This window comes from Balaenoptera ricei, chromosome 14, assembly GCF_028023285.1.
Source record: "Balaenoptera ricei isolate mBalRic1 chromosome 14, mBalRic1.hap2, whole genome shotgun sequence".
Lineage (NCBI taxonomy): Eukaryota > Metazoa > Chordata > Mammalia > Artiodactyla > Balaenopteridae > Balaenoptera > Balaenoptera ricei.
The window spans coordinates 25,267,298-25,279,826 of NC_082652.1; the positions used below are offsets into that span (position 1 = coordinate 25,267,298).

The 12,529-nt window shown below is 38.1% G+C and overlaps 1 protein-coding gene across 1 annotated transcript in view; it reads right to left on the minus strand.

The window, feature by feature from the left end:
* LOC132347260 (beta-adrenergic receptor kinase 2-like) overlaps positions 1-12,529 on the minus strand; it is an 83,355-nt gene that overhangs the window by 53,449 nt on the left and 17,377 nt on the right. Inside the window, 1 exon segment of the mRNA XM_059893643.1 lies at positions 9,216-9,289. The gene's annotated coding sequence lies outside the window, so the exon portion shown is untranslated.

Genomic DNA, 12,529 nt, shown 5'->3' on the forward strand with positions numbered 1-12,529 from the left:
ATAGACCAAATAATAAAATGAGCTTTGGAGATAGCTGTTATGAGGGCATGGCCCCTATTACCCCAACCTCATAACAGAAGTTCTCATATCAGAGAAATATTTTTATTTATTTACAGAAATACGTTTAATCTAAAAGACAAGAAGAGAATGAAAACACAAATGAAATACGGAGCTGGTAGGAAGACTGTAGCAAAGATTTTCAATATAATGACTAATAACTACATATAACTTATTTTGGAAAAACAAATGCTCCCACCAAGGAGACAGTTGTAATACTGACTTTCATAATATCTGAGTGCTCTTTATTCTGCTATGATAAAAGGTGGGGCTGATTACTCCTATGGGAGAGAGTATAAACTGAATAGAAATAAAAGTTACCTTTTTTACTGTACAGTCTGAGTTTAACAGTTTTGAAATCAAAACCAGTAAATCCTATGAGAATTTCTGATAATGAAAGGGCACGGTCGGCAAGGAGAGGAATATGTACAATGCTGACGTCCTATACGAAGGCTAACTGGTTCACACACTGAGAAAAATTCTGGGATCATCTTAATTGCCCTTAAATATCATCAGTGAGATGGCTGAAATTCACAAGTCTGTAACTGCCTGGGCTTAGAATGGAGTCTCCTTGGAACAGACACTAAAATTTAACAAAAAGGCAAGAGGACTAGGGTAGGTTGATACCCCATCCAAGAGGAAAACACTTTTAAAAAATTTTTTTATTTCTTTAAAATTTTTATTGAAATATAGTTGATTTACAATGTTATGCTAGCTTCAGGTATACAGCAAAGTGATTCAGTTATATATATATACACACACACACATACACACACACACACACACACACACACACATATTCTTTTTTTACATTCTCTTCCATTACAGGTTATTATAAGGTATTGAGTATAGTTCCCTGTGCTATACAGTAGGTCCTTGTTGGTTATCTGTTTTATATAGAGTAGTGTGTATATTTTAACCCCAAACTGCTAATTGATCCCTATCCCCCCATCTTATGGTAACCATAAGTTTGTTTTCTATGTCTATGAGTCTATTTCTGTTTTGTAAATAAGCTCATTTGTATCATTTTTTTAGATTCCACATATAAGCAATATCATATATTTGTCTTTCTCTGTCTAGCTTACTTCACTTACTATGATAATCTCTAGGTCCACCCATGTTGCTGCAAATGGCATTATTTCATTCTTTTGTATGGCTGAGTAATATTCCATTGTGTGTGTGTGCATACACACACACACCACATCTTCTTAATCCATTCATCTGTCGGTGGACACTTAGGTTGCTTCCATGTCTTGGCTACTGTAAATAGTGCTGCTATGAATACTGGGGTGCATGTATCTTCAAATTATATTTTTCTCCAGAAGGAAAACACTTTTTTAATGAAGGAGCAATTCAGCAATGTTGGCATAACCCAAGGACCTGGGCTCAATCATCCAAGGTTAATTCAGGAGAACATGTCTAAAGGTTCAAATACCATGCCAGATGCAAGTATGGTAGCTGCAAGGAAACAGAAGCCAGACACAGAAATCTGAGGCAGAGTCAGAAAACAAAGGACTCTAGTTTGGTAGATTTCTTTTGATGTTTTGTTTTAGTAAGGTCCAGAAATTAATGCCAGAATGCTAGGATAGAACAGGTGGACTGTTAGTGAACCAAAGGCAAACGTTTCTGCCTAAACATACAAACTCTAGGAAAACTAAACCTTCATGGAATCATTATCCTTGAAAACAAGTGTAATGAAACCTAAGTCTATGTTCTGGGGACCTATAAAGCAAGCTGACACCTGTAAGCAAATGCTGGTTCTATGGGAGTTTTCTATGAACTGTAATAATCTGGCAATACAGAAAATTCTAGTTTCTTGCACAAATGATGCTCTGAACCACAACTCTGGCTTTAGTAAGTGCCTCGTATCTCATAAACTCCAACTTGAACAACAGAAAAGGTTAATTCTTAGTAGGCAAAGAAATAGCCTAAAGCATCCCTGGCTGTAATTCACTTTCTGTTATCAGTAAGACCACTAATTAAAGAACATGCAGTCAAGTATCAATTGGCTCTAGACAGGATGTCCTGATGTGCAGAGCAAATGCCACCCCTAACTCTGGCAGTCAGGTTGTCCAGGGAACCTGAGCAGGCAGAGGCCCGAGTTCAAGGTGAAAAGTCTCTACTACAGCAGAACAGAAGCTTCGCCATCAATGATGAACATTCACTAACCGTGTAGTCCTCCCTTTCTGCTTTGGTGGTTACAAAGCTCACAGCTGAACATGTAGCCAAAAAAATGGAATAATCATCATTGATTCTGCTCTTTTGCTCACACCCCTGTCCCCACCACCCCCTACATCCAATTCATCAGCCAGTCATGTTGGCTTTATATTCAAAATATATCACAAACCAGGGCCCTCCTTCAGGTAATAGTGAACTAAACTCTAACAACAATTCTGGACATATATAAAACCCAACTACACTGGACCACCGGAGAGTGACCAAAAGTACACAGATAATGGAAAAGGGGTATCAAACAGGAGCTGGAAAGTAAGAGAGGATATTCCTGAAAATGAAGAGCCAGAGCAGAGCTCCAAAATTTTACGTACAAACTCTCAAAATCTCTGCTGGACCCCATAATGACATGTGAGCATGACAGACCCAAAGCAGTCCAGCTAAGGTTAAAAGAACTGAACAAGATTCAGTTGCTACCCACTGTATGAGAAGACAGAGCATCAAGTCTGAGTAAGCCAAATTAACTGCTGAGACAAAAAAAATCAATACCCTTTGGAGAAGCAGAGTTTAGAGTATCTACAATATCAATGGACAAGATACAATCTAAAATTACTCTATCTATGAAGAAACAGAGAAATGTGGCTCATATGCAAGGGAACAGACCATCAGTGAAGACCAATCCAAGATGATTCTGATGGACTTATCAGACAAGGATTTTAAAGGAGCCGTTGTAACTATACTAAAAGATGTACAGGAAATATGCATGTAATGAATAAGAAGATAGGAAATAGCAGCAGAAAAATAATAACTATGAAAAGAACCACATGGAAATCTTATCTGAAAAAAAATTCAATGGATGGACATAATAACAGACTAGAGTTGGCAAAAGAATCAATGCATTTGAAGACAGCTCCATAAAAATTATCTAATCTGAAGAGAAGAAAGAAAAAAAAATTGGGGGGGAAAAATGGAACAGGGAATCAGTGATATCTAGGATAATATCGAAAGATCAAACATACTTATGATTGGAATTCTAGAGAGAGGAAAAAAAAGAGACTGGGGTAGAAATAATGTTTTATAATGGCCCAAATTTTACCAGATTCGGTGAAATATATAAATTGACAGATTCAAGAAACTAAGTGAAAGCCACAAAGGATAAACACAATATCTGAAATTACTCCACTAAAATGCACCTTCTCAGAAGTCAGTCTTTGACCCAGCAATTTAAGGTGGCCACCAAATCACAATACATCACATTGAGTTGTGAGTCTGTTTTGAATCACTGCATAGCAGTTATCATTTCCTGATATATTTCCTATTCATTTATTACTGGTTTATTGTCTGTTTCAACAAAAATAGGAGCTCAAAGAGAGCAAAGACTTTGTCCATCTTGTTCATCCAAACAATGCTTCCCAGCATTAGTGTTTGATAAATACTGGTTGCATGAGTGAAGAAAAGTCTGCGTAGTAACTTTACCTCTGATCTCATATTTTCTGTTTTCCGTGATTTATTATTAAATCCAGGTGTAATATAAATATTTTTATAAGCTGCCTGTAAATCTAACTGGGACAAGGAAGTGTATAAACCAACACACCGAGCATTAGCTACGTGTCAGGTGCTGTTCTGGTGTGTTGCATACACACATGACAACCCTAAGGACAGATACTGCTATCACCCTAATTTTTAGCTGAGGAAACCCAGATAGAGCGAAGCAAGACTCCTTGCTCAACTTCAGGCAGCTAGTCACTAGCAGTGTCCAAATCCAAATCCAGATGTTCTCAGTTTAGAGCTGGAACTCTTTACCACCATGTTACAGCATATACCTTATCAGCACATTATAGATATTACAGTTTAGAAAGCAACTGTCCATCTGGCATCGCATTTGAGACTCTCAGTTAGCCTGTGAAATAGCAGGAGATGATTACTAACCTCATTTCATAGATAAAGTAATAGATGCTCAAATACTAAGTCCCCATTCTATGAGCTCAAGTACAGGACAGTGTCTTGGTTCACATTTGTAAGCTCTGGGTCTGACACAAGGTAGATGCTTCAGGGTTTGCTCAATGACCAGCACCATATCCCATAGCAAGTGAGAGGGGCACAGCTGCACCTAGATCCTAGCTGGGCCTGCTGTCTAGGAGTCAAACAATGGGCAAGTGAAAATACTGATGACACACACAAACCCCAGCAGCAAGCATATATTAAGTATTCCATGGGCATTACAGGCGACAGACAGTGTAAGAATCAGAGAAGCAAAGCAGTCACGGAAGACTGGGATGACTGTACAGACAGGCTTCACTGGAGAATACAGAAACTGACCTTGGCCTTAAAGGAAGCAAGGCTTTCCACAAGCCGAGAAGGGGAAACTGCATCCTAGGCTGGGGGAAGGACATAAGGAAAGTAATAAAAAGAAGAATTGGGCTCGGTGGGTTCAGGTAATATTGGTTACTGGAAGGTCTACGTGAGAAGGTAGTGAAAGATAAAGAGGGAAAGGTAAGCGATAACTAACACAGAGATATGTGAGTGTTGGAAGAAGCAATTAGGACTTCAGACCACAGGAAAATGGGTAACCACTAAGAGTCTGCGGACACAGAAAAATGGAAATACAATGGACAACATACACATTGCAAGATATCTGACAACAGAGTTTTCTAGGGATCAGGATCATAAAACTAGAAATTAAAGAATCCACTAGGCTGGTGAAACCAAGGAGTCAGAATTACTGATAACTTCAATCTTGGAGGCTGTACTGACTTACACAACTGTATTTGAAACTCCAAGGTGGATGGTATTGTCAATTAAAGAACACAAAGCAAGTTGCTGAGGAGCCCTGAAGCATTTTCCTCCAAGGGGATAACCTGATAGGCCAGATCCATCACACCAGGCCAGGAGAGAGGACAGAAGAGCTGCAGAACAAGCCAACGAAGAGAAACTCCAATGCCTAAAGTTCAAATGGAAACACATCAGCAGTAGTCACCACCATACTGGCCAGAAGTGCTTAAGAAATAACTATGTAGGTTGCCCATCTGTTTCATCTACTAAAGGAGATTGCTTTCTATTTGACAAAGCAGCTGAGTACATGCTGAAATTGGAGAGGTGAAGCTTTTAAGAACACAGGAAAGAAAAAAAATTTTTGACACATCAAGCTGTGAGTCTTGTCCAGATAAAATGCCTGATTCAGACTGAAATAATAAAGTCACTTCATACTCAGTGGAATCCTTTTGGATTTAGCTTACTTTTTTTTTACATGATGCTAAATGTGCATCATCATTTGATCATTCTTCCTGGAAATACATTAATATAATTTTTAAAATGTAGAAAAATGTCATTTTCATGTATATCAGTAAACCAGGAAAAAGGGAATATTCTTCCAATTTTCAAAGATACAAAGATTACTAATATCAGCCCTAATTATGCCATGCTTTCTTTGGACCATTTCAAATGTTTTAGGGTAAAGACAGATCATGCTAATAATATTAGCATATGTCATTTCTTAAATATATTTCAATTAATATATTCTCTAATTTCAATTTTAATTTCCTCTTTGACCCATAAATTATTTAGAAGTTATTTGTTTCCAGACAGCTAAGGATTTCTTACTTAACACTGTTATTAAATTTGAGCTTAAGTCCACTGTGGTCAGAGAACATACTCTGAACAATTTCAATCTTGAAATTTGTAGGAAGTTTTCTTTAGGGTCCAGCATATGATCTATTTTGGTAAATGTTTCATATGTAGTTTAAAGAATGCAAAACTCTGTTTTTGCTGGGTCAATTAGGTCAAGTTTATTCATCACTTTATTAAGATCTTCTATATCATTACTAATTTTTTGCCTGTTGTTCTACAAGCTCTTGAAGTATGTGGGTATCCCACTAGGGTTGTAGAATTATTTTGTTTTGGATCTTCCTGCCAATTTTTGCTTTAAATATTTTAAAGTTCTGTTATTTGTAAGATACAGATGCTGACTCCTCAATCATTATGAAATAATCTCTCTTTATCTCAAAGTAGCATTGCCATGTACTTTGTCTGATATTAGTATAGCTATACCAGCTTTGCTTCAGTTAGTGTGTATATTACATATCCTCTTCCATACTTCTGTTTAAAGTATATCACTTCTTTAAAAATTGAAAAAAAAAATTGAATCACTATACTGTACACCTGTAACTTATATAATATTGTACAGCAACTATAGGTTAATCAAAAAATAAAATTATCTTAAAATACATAAATAAAGCATCTCACTTATAAGCAGTATATAACATGGTTTTGGTTATTTATCCAGTCTGACAAACTTGGTCTTTTACTGGGAGTATTTAGTCCATTTATATTAAATGTAATCATCAATATTTATATAGATGAATTTATAGTTACCACCTTACTCTTTATTTTCAATTTGACCTCCTACTTTATGTCCACATTTTCTTCTTTTTTTTTTTTTTTGGATTAATACAATGTCATTTTATTCCATATCTCCTCTTTTAACATACACATTTTATTCTTTTAAAAGTTACCTTAGAGATTACAATATGCATCCTTTACAAGTCAATGCAAATTATTATTTTTACTATCCCCAATAATCCTAAAATCTTAAAATATTTTAACTTTATTAACCCCTCTCCTGCCTTTTGTGCTACTCTCAAACATTTCAGTTTTACACACACTTTAAACTCTAAAAACATATTATAGTTTTGTATGGCCAACATTCGTATATTTCACATACATATTTACCCTTTATGATGTCTTTCATTCCTTTCTGCATTTCCATCTGGGGTAATTTCCCTTCTGCTTACAGTAGCTCCCTTTAGTATTTATGGTAATGCAGTTCCACCACTGACAAATTCTCTCGGTTTTCGTCTGAAAATATCTTTATTTCACCTTCATTTTTGAAGGAAGTTTTGGCTGAGGAAAGAATTCTAGGTTGGCAGCTTTTCTCTCTCATTACTTTAAAGATGGCCATTTCATTGTCTGTCTTTCTTTTTTCTTAATCATTTATTTTAATATGTTACAGTCGTTTTGTTCATATTACTGCCCCTTTAAAAATGAGGTGTCTTTTTCTAACCTCTGGTTGCTTTTAAAATTTTCTCTCTGTCACAGGTTTCCACAGTCTTATATTGATGTGCAAAGATACGTTTCCTCTGTACTCATCCTGCTTGGGGTGTTCTAAGTTTTTTTAATCTGTAAGCTGCTGACTTTCATCACTTTGTAATATTCTTAGTATTACATCCTCAAATACTGCTTCTGTCCCATTCTCTCTTCCTTTCTGGGAGTCCAACTTTACATGTGTTAGACCTTTTAGGTATGCCTCACATGTCTCTAACACCCTTATTTCTTTTTTATATTCTTTTTTTTCTGTATTTCAGTTTGAGGTGACCTACTGACCTGCTTCCCTATTCATTAATCCTGTCTCGCATTGTGACAATCTGCTATTGTTTCTAACCACTAGGTTCTAATTTCAAATACTTTATGTTCTAGAATATCTGTTTGGTTTTCCACAATACATTCAAATTACGCTGAAACTCTCTATTCCTCCATCTAATTATTTTGTCCATCTTTTCCTCTATTGTCTGGAACATATTATTTACAGTTATTTTTAGGTACTTGTCAGCTAACTCCAATATCTGATTCATCTGCAGGTCTGCTTCTATTGCCTTGTTTGTAAGTCATGTGATCTTGCTTCTTAGGTGGAAAATCATTTTTTCCTGTATGGTGAAGATTGGAGAGTCTCTATATACTGTTATTTTCTACCTGCAAAAGAGACAGAGGGCTCCCCTTATTCTCTGCTGCACAGGTAGGGAGGGAGTTCATCACCCAACAGGGGGTTGAGCTGGGCTGGTCTGGTCTGCCATTTGAGTAGGACTCAGTCTGCCTTTGGTTGGTCCCTGTTCCTAAGGCCTGGCTCTCCATGGAGTTCAATGAGATCTCTGTCTCCTCAGCACTGGATTCAGTTCTGCCCTTAAGAAGTCTTCCGGATAGCTCTTTCGCCCCCAGCCCACTCAAGCTTCAAAACTTGGCGTGTGTCTTGAGCAGGGGACTCATCATGTTTTGGGGGTTCCTCCAGCTTCATCGTTGTTTTTTTTCTTAATATGTTTGATGTTATAATTTTTTAATTATTTTTTGGGGGGCGGAGGGTGAGGGTTTGTCTGCACTGCACGGCTATGGGATCCTAGTTCCCTGACCAGGGACTGAACCCAGGCCCTTGGCAGTGAGAGCATGGAGTCCTAATCACTGGACCGCCAGGGAATTCCCAGCTTCATCTGTTTTTTACTCCAGATCCAGAAACCTCTTCTGGTTTTTCTGTCTCCCAGAAGCAGCCTCCTGCCAGGGGCCAAAGCTGGATTCTCATCTGCCCACCACACCTGGACCAGCCGCCGCCCCAGGTGATAAGAGGTTATGGCTCTTCAGTGGGGTTTTCATCTCTTGCCTGTTCTGTTTTTGGATTCCTGCCACAACAGGTGTACATTTCAATACCGTTTAATACCGCAAGGCTGTGGGAGGTTTCAATGTGTCTTCCGGAAGCTCTTGGCCTGCCTCTTCAGATCCCCTCCCAATGTCTTGCTGGGAAAACCAGCTGTGGGTTTGAGGCCACCCTTTCCCACCAAGTCTCCAATTTGTCACTCTAGTAATGTGTGACCATAAAACTTTGCTAGTTTCTCTTTCACCCAGTAGCAGCCCCCTGCCTCGGCTTCTGTGTCCAGAATCAGCAAGGTTCTGCAGAAAATAAAATGGCTGGTAATGCTCAATGCACCTCTGAATGATTCTTCCTCCTCTGGAACTTTAGTCCAACTCTTCCTCACTGATTCCGGAACACTATAGAGCTTTAAAAATATGATTTTTATAGTTGTTGTCAGCATCTCTAGTAAACTATATCTTGTAGTACTAATTACTTTTGACGAATTTCTAAGATATCTAGTAGTCTTAATATTTCCCAAAGTACAGTTTAAATATGCTTTTGAAATAAAAGCACTGATAAGACAGTCACTTCTTACCTCTTCATAAAACTTCACCTGAGGTACAGCTTCATTAATTTCATTCAAAAAAGAATCTTTAAATAGCAAGAAACCTAAAGAAAAAGAATAAAAAATTTCAGGGTGGGCGATGAATGTAAATTTTATCCCACAGGGTGTTTTCAAATTCATTTGTTTCAACCTCTTCCTCCCCTACCCTTAAAATACAAAAGGGGGTTTCAAGAGGCTACTTAATGCCTAAAAGGAAATAACCCAGGTAAAGAATCACACACCTGGTTCCTTGCTTTGAGGTTCCTTCTCTCTTGGCAACCCCCCTCCCACTTTTAAAAAATGCACAATTAACAGTGCTAGTGGTTACCACCACTTAGTGCTACTGGTCACCAGAACAAGTGGAAGATTAACCAAAGAAATCAGAGATACAGGTAATACAGAAGTTGGTAAGAGTCACCATGGAGCTAATAAATGCTACGCCCACAGAAACAGAACTCAAACTCCCTTAAGAAAAAAAAAAAGAAGTACTTTCCTAACCTTTCTAGCCTTTTCTCTCACCACTTATTAGCTCAAGTCCCTCCAAGTCCCTACCAAATACTTCGTGCCAGAGCAGATCACCCATTCCCAGATGGTGCTTTTCTCCTTCACAACTCCACGCCTCATCTTCAAGCAATCAGTACCTTCTGCCCGGGATACCACCCCCATTGCACAGTGCCTGTTACACAGTGGGAGGCCAATAAATATGTGTTGAAAGAATGTTTGTTTGCATGGCCCTTCCAACATGCCTCTGCCAAAGTGCTCACCCTGGTTAATTATCTGATTTACAAGTCTCCCACCCCAGTACCAAACCCAGTGGCCAGCTCAATGCCTCGCACCTAGTCAAGCCTCAGTGAATGAATGAAGCTGGAGAGGACAAGCTGACACCAGACTGAGCGCAGAGATACTGGAAGACTACGAAAAGTCAAAAGCAATGAGAAGGTCTAAACAATTAAAGGATTCTTAGGAGAGACAGAAGTCACAGAAAAAAAAAGTGAAGAAAGACTCACAAAAAGTCTAAAATGTTGGGCAAAGGTAGATCAGAACTCCCCAGGTAGGACAGGAAGGAAGCAGCTTTGACAAGATTTTCATTCAAGTTAACATAAGAGTTACATAACTTGAGCTTGTCTGTTGTTGCCCCATAAATTCCCCTCCATGCTTCCAGGAACATAACCTTTGAAAACGGTAAATGTTTGTTCAGTGCAACTATAAGAAAGGTATTTGGACTACTTGGTTAAATAGGCAAGACCAGACTAACAGGGGCTGGGTGCACAGCTCCAGCAGGAGCACGGCCGTGCTCATATTTTCAAGGAACTGCAGCGAGGCCAACATATGGAGGGAGTAGGGAATTCAAGAAGCAGATGAGTAGGAAGAACTGAAGATGTGACTCTCTACCGATTTGCATGTTAATATTTTTATTTTAAATAAGAGAAAGGTTGACTTTTAGTTCTCATTCATTTCAAAGTAATTTCCGATTTCCCTTGTCATTTCTTCTTTGGCTCATGAGTCATTCAGGAATGTGTAGTTTAATTTCCAGATATTTGGGAGGTTTTTTTTCAGGTATTTTGGGGATATTGATTTCTGTTTAATTCTGTTGTGGTCAGAGGACACATTCAGTAGGACTTCCAATGCTTTTAAAGTTATTGAAACTTGGTTTTGGTCCCAAACTTGGTCCCTCTAGGTGAATGTTCCAAGGGTACTTGAAAAAAAAAAGAAAAACAGTATATAGGGTGGAGTGTTTCATTAAATAAAATAAAAAGGCAATTAGGCCAAGTTGGTTGATAGGGTTGTCCTGGTCCTCTAAATCTTACTGAATGTCTATTTATTCTCTCCATTATTGGTGGAGGACTGTTGAAATCTCCACCTGTAAATTGGAAGGGAGGGGAAAGAAAGAAGGAGGAAGATGAAGAAAGGGAGTTGAATGAATAAACATCCAACTTAATATGTTGTTACCTACTTCTTTAATGCAATTTCCATCATCAATGTGTAAAATAAGCCAAAGAATTATTTGGAACATCGTATAGGGGGGAAAAAACAGTATTTTCCTCGTGTCTATACATAAACTGAAGCATTACTTTCTATCACAGCAGCTGTTAAAATGGAGCAGCCAGAAGAAAGATATTTTGCCTTTTGGATACATCGTAGATCATTGTGTTCCAGGCTGAATGCAACTTACCTTCATTAGACTTAAATTACATTAAAAAAAAATAAGAAGGATTACTCAGATTAGAACAAAAGCTAAAGGGCAAAAATAAGGAAATAATTTGCCTAACTGGTTCACTTCATCGGTGCAATTTCTCCAGATTTCAAAGAATAAAAAGTAGTGACCCAACACCTGCTTACTAGGTAACTGTGGAATGTGTTTACCCTTGTTTCTATATTTGAACCACTGCAAACTGCCTGAATACTGATTAACTTCCGAGTGTATGTAACATCCAGGAAAGGCAAACTATCCCAATTTGCCACTAAAATATTTTGCAAAAATTAGTAGAAAGAATTGTATTATCTTTTTTTAAAATTTTATTTATTATTTATTTCTGGCTGTGTTGGGTCTTCGTTTCTGCATGAGGGCTTTCTCCAGTTGCGGCAAGCGGGGGCCACTCTTCATCGCGGTGTGCGGGCCTCTCACTATCGCGGCCTCTCTTGTTGCGGAGCACAGGCTCCAGACACGCAGGCTCAGCAGTTGTGGCTCAAGGGCTCAGTTGCTCCGCGGCATGTGGGATCCTCCCAGACCAGGGCTCGAACCCATGTCCCCTGAATTGGCAGGCAGATTTCCAACCACCGCGACACCAGGGAAGCCCTGTATTATCTTTTATAAAAGACCAATTAAGAACTTTTGAAAGCATTAAATATACGTGGTTTCTATGGGAAACTGAAATATAACCACCTAAAAAATTAAAAAGAGGGAAAAAAATATGAAAAAAATCTTGTAAGAAATAATACCTGTCCTAGGTTTTACCACGGAGATTCAAACACTGGGAAGGAGGATAGACTGCATAACTGCAAAAAGTTCCTACCAAAATTTACTCATTTGACAAAGCATTTACTGAGTGTCTACTAAGAGTCACCGTGCTATATGTTGGTGAAGACAGAGTTTTTCCCATAAGAGACTTATGGGTTTGTGTAAGGGGCAGACAACAAAGTAGTAAACAAATGAAATAACTAATTCATGGTAAATGATATAAAGGAATTAAATATGATGCTGAGATCAATGATAAAACAGAATGTCAATAAGACCTCTCTGAGCTGTGGGATAAACAAAGTACAAAGCATTTCAGATTAGAAAAGGCCAGAATGCCTAATCTCAC